Raw genomic sequence first — 5,213 nt, forward strand, 5'->3', positions numbered from 1 at the left:
CGCGCAGCCCCCAAAGTTGTTTTTTAATCTCTCCAGTAACCAATAGATTATATAAATTAAACCCAGTTAGCCAATAAACACAGGAAAATACAACCATACACATTCTGATATCAAGTATCTCTGGCTAACTATGACTAACGTTAGCTCAAATTATTTTAACATTACCTTGTTAGCTCATAATTAAAACAAACTTTATTTAAATTCGACATAAACTAAATAAAACTTACCAAAACCTTCTTGTTCCAAAAATGCCCAATTTCAATTTGCTGCAACAAACCTCTAATTCGTCGAACCATTATTGTATTCTGTCTGTAAATTACACGGTGCACGCTGTCTCTCTCTAACGTTACTGTTTCTCACTGGTAAAGTTACTCTGAGCTACGCAACCGTTTGTTGCAGGTGCTTAACGAGCGGTCAAGATCAAAGCGGTCCCCGCATTAGTCTCACTTTCATCTTGTAAAATCTGATATTTACTTTGCTCTCTTCGAAAATGGAAGTCCCACATTATTTCATTGCGGTTACCAGCAGGCTATTAGCAAAGCATACTTACAGAGTTGAGCTGAGCGACGGTGGAATCGACCCAGAGCGAGTTGAGCTGGAAGCTGCAAGTGGGAATGTCGGAAAAAGCGCGGACTATTCTTTCTTCTTCCCGAAATGCATTTGCACCCGTGCGTGAATATCGCGAGAAAAAATGAGAACTAATACCTTCACTTGATTGACTAACTTTATCCCAACATGAGCTAAATATGTTTGTTCACACTTTCTGCATTTAATGTGCAGTCCACACAATGCTATCACGTTTCACTTAAGAACATAAAACCCTTTAGTAAAATACACTAAATATAATTTGATAAATATAACAGGTGACCAGTCTCCCTTTTTTCAGTGCAGTGCTGTTTGAATTCCTCAGATGATCAGACTTACTTAGAGGCAGGACCAAATTTCTCGGCTGTTATGAAGATGGAAAGAACAAAGGTAACGATATGGTAACCCTAGTTCTATAAGCACAGGTGAAGCCCTCTACTGGACTCTATGGGTATTACTTCCTCCAATCAAATGCACACACTTGCCTGCAGAAATTTTTATTGTGCACGTAGCCGACCAATAGGACGTCGCTGCTAATATGTGCGTGAAATAGCAGTGTGTTCCTATTACTGCCTCAGCATCCGACCACCTCTTCAGCAGATGGTGTAGGAGCGGCAGGGCTCATTGATAGGGGGCTCCACTTGTATTCTTTCCCTGCTTCCTCGCCTGTTCAGCTTGTTCCTGGCATCCTTGGTCTCTTGTGGCATGATCCTGATTTTCCTTTCTTTTGGGGCGGCTGTGGCTCAGGAGATAGAGCGGGTTGGCCGTTAATCAGAAGGTTCAATCCCCGGATCCCCCTAGTTGTGTGTCAAAGTGTCCTTGGACTACTACTGAACCCCGAATTGGCTCTGGTGGCTGTTCTGCCAGTGTATGAACGTGTGTGAATGTTAGTTTCTGTTTGAGCACTTAGGCTCAGTGTATGAATGCAGATGTAGTGTAAAAGCGCTTTGAGTGGTCAAAGAGACTTGAAAGGCGCTATATAAGTACAGAGCATTTACATTTACTTTCTTTGAGTATGGACGAAGTTCTGGCATCCCTCCAAATCTTGTCCCTGTGGGTTCTTGACAAGTACGGCACAATGATGCGCCGGCTGGTACGTGGCTCTCCAGAGCGGGGACCGAGCCTATGAGCGATGTCCACAGAGTAGCCCAGTTTATCTGCGATGTCTGGTGACACCTGGCTGAATAAATCTGTGACAATTTTCTAGACATTTTCTCCTGCACTCTTATGAATCCCAGTGACCCGTAAATTCCACCTCCTCTTAAGCGTCCAGTGCATTGCATCTCTCAGAATCATATTTACTACACTTCATGATGCCATTAAATAAAGATTTGATTTTAATCCAGTATGTCCAAATCTTAATCTTGAAAAAAAAACCTCATCTCTTCTACATTTCCCTTTGAAACCCTTCACCTTAAGTGATTTCTGTATGCTGTAATAGTGTCTCCCTTTAGTATCTGTGTCCCACTTCCTCTGCCATACGTCACTCACTGCCTTTCTTATTAATGATTTGGCCTCTCCTTTTCCAAAGGGAACTTTCAAGCAAATTTCAAGGACTGCCTTTTTTCACCCACATAATATTGCAAAATTTTGGAACATCTTGTCTAAAACTAGTCCATGCATTTGTTACTTCTAGGCTGGATAACTGTAATTCCTTATTATCAGGCTGCTCGAAAAAGTCCATTAAGACTCTTCAGCTGATTCAGAATGCTGCAGTTCGTGTTCTGACAGGAACCAGGAAAAGAGATCATATTTCTCCTGTTCTAGCAGCTTTTAACTAGTGATGGCAAGTTCGAGTCTTTTGACAGACTCGTTCATTCAAATCTCGTTCATTAAAATTAACTAATCTTTTTTTGAGTCATTTCGTTCATTTGAACTAGGCTGGTTATTGCGGCGCTACAGCGCCGTTCTCAAACACGCAAGGCTGCCTGGCTAGCTTTAATTGACAAAGTATAATGCACAAATTCACCTCTTGATTACTGTATATCATCATTATATAAACCCCCCTGGGCCCACAACCAAATTCAAACCGTGTAAAAACACCAGAAATATGTTGTCAATATGTAATCACCACTACTGAGTATGCCTGAGTATACTACCTGAGTATACAACCAGACCAGCCATATAAAGGCTTGTGTATATAATTACTATCATTATCGCTAAAGTGCTCATTCATACAGTAGCCTAAGGTCCCTATCCATGAGTAAAATATTAATATCAGATTTGCAGTAAATATATTGAAGTAATGAGATTGATACACTATGTGAATAAACACACTCTTATTAAAATTCAACCAATTTAATAATAATCTGGATCAAGCCACCAAGTTCTTAAAGAACTCCAGCACAGAGAGAGGAACAAAGAAATATTAACACATTATATAAACGCAGGAGTCTGTCAGTTCTGGACGCAGAATGAGCCACATCAGATCCGGATTCTGCAGACAGAGAAACACACATGAGCACATCGCTCTCAAACACTGCAGGTTGTTCACCAGTCACGAGCTGTGAAACAACAGCACGGCTCTGTTGGGAAATAAAAAGGAAAAGTTATGTTGCTTTCTCTGGCGGACCTGGATCAGCTGTTAGCTGTTTACAGGGCTAACGCTAACGTTGCTACGTGGCTGTGTTTTAATGTTTTAATGACCGGGTCTGTTTGTTTTGGAGAGGAGACGACCTCAGAGGTAATTCAGCTCCAGGTAGAACCCTGTCAGGGCTCTGAAGTGGAGCGGACCCAGAACAACTCTCATCAGCTGTTAGCTGTAATGTTAAACACTAGCAGGACTAAAGTTACGGTGCGGCTGTGTTAAAACTAAAACTTAGCACAACATCACTGCGCTGTAATAACGTTATGCTTTATTAAATGTCTCATAATTAACAAAATAGCTACATAATATCAATCCAGTGACTGTTACCTGACAGCTGACCTGCCTCTCATTCTCCGGCGCTGGCAGTCACTCAGCCTGCCGAATGAACGAAAGACTGAGGAGGACCCATGTGAGCGGTGAATGAGTCGTTCATTCCTGCTCTACAGTAGCTGTCACGTGACAAATGAACGACTCAAACAGACCCACAGTTGAGAGTCGTGAACTAATCAATTCTGTTTCCTGTGCTGACGGAGCCCATGCAGCTGCCGTGTGAGGAGTGAACGTAAGAGTCCAAGATCCTTCACGCATGCGTGAAAATGAACCAATGACTCACTGAGACAACCCGTTCCTCCCAAGTCATACACACGATTAGGTCTTATGAACGAAACGTTCTTTGAACGACACAAAACTACTTTTAACTTGTGGTTTCCTAGAGTCTCCAAAAGTAGACTAGGAGCCAGAGCGTTCAGCTATCAAGCTCCTCTCCTGTGGAACCAGGTTCCAGTTTGGGTTCAGGAGACAGACACCATCTCCACATTTAAGAGCAGGCTTAAGACTTTCCTCTTTGATAAAGCTTATAGTTAGGGCTGGCTCAGGTGAGTCCTGAACCATCCCTTAGTTGTGCTGCTATAGGCCTAGACTGCCGGGGGATTTCCCATGATGCACTGAGCTCCTCTCTCCTCTACTTTCTCTCCCTCTGTATGCAACCTCATCCCATTAATGCATGTTTTACTAACTCAACTTCTTCCCTTTCCCGTAGTCTTGTGCTTTCTCGTCCCTCCCCACTAACCTCCTATCACTTCCTGCAGGTTTTCTGGCTCTGTAGCTGTGGTTGCAAGTCATCTGTTGCCCCCATGTTTCTGCTCGACACCATCTACTTAAAAGGAAGTTGTTCCTTGCCTTATGTCGCCTAGTGCTTACTCATGGTGGGAATTGTTGGGTTTCTGTAAATAATATAACAGAATACGGTCTAGACTATATAAATAAAATTGAATTGAATAGCGCTAGATAACATAGAATATTGCCACATTCAGTCTTACAGATGAAAGCAACCAAGGTGGGTTTACCCTCAATCAGTGTATCTTCATTAATCTCCTTTATCCATGGATTTGTTTCTGTTTGCGTCTGACTTGGCGTGGGAGATGAAACCTCAATTACTTGTCTATTCTCAGACTCTTTTGCTCTTTTTACTACTAGTGTAATACTGGATCTATCCAGATCTCTTGAGCTGATCCAGAATGCTGCTGCACGTGTTCTAACAGGAACCAGGAAAAGAGATCATATTTCTCCTGTTTTAGCTTCTTTGCATTGGCTTCCAGTAAAATCCAGAATAGAATTTAAAATCATTCTTCTTACCTACAAAGCTCTTAATGGTCAGGCACCATCTTATCTTAAAGAGCTCATAGCACCTTACTACCCCACCAGAACACTGCGCTCCCAGAATGCAGGGTTACTTGTGGTTCCTAGAGTCTCCAAAAGTAGACTAGGAGCCAGAGCGTTCAGCTATCAAGCTCCTCTCCTGTGGAACCAGGTTCCAGTTTGGGTTCAGGAGGCAGACACCATCTCCACATTTAAGAGTAGGCTTAAGACTTTCCTCTTTGATAAAGCTTATAGTTAGGGCTGGCTCAGGTGAGTCCTGAACCATCCCTTAGTTATGCTGCTATAGGCCTAGACTGCCGGGGGATTTCCCATGATGCACTGAGCTCCTCTCTCCTCTACTTTCTCTCCCTCTGTATGCAACCTCATCCCATTATTGCATGTT

This window comes from Micropterus dolomieu, linkage group LG14 (genome assembly GCF_021292245.1).
Source record: "Micropterus dolomieu isolate WLL.071019.BEF.003 ecotype Adirondacks linkage group LG14, ASM2129224v1, whole genome shotgun sequence".
In the NCBI taxonomy this organism is placed as follows: Eukaryota; Metazoa; Chordata; class Actinopteri; order Centrarchiformes; family Centrarchidae; genus Micropterus; species Micropterus dolomieu.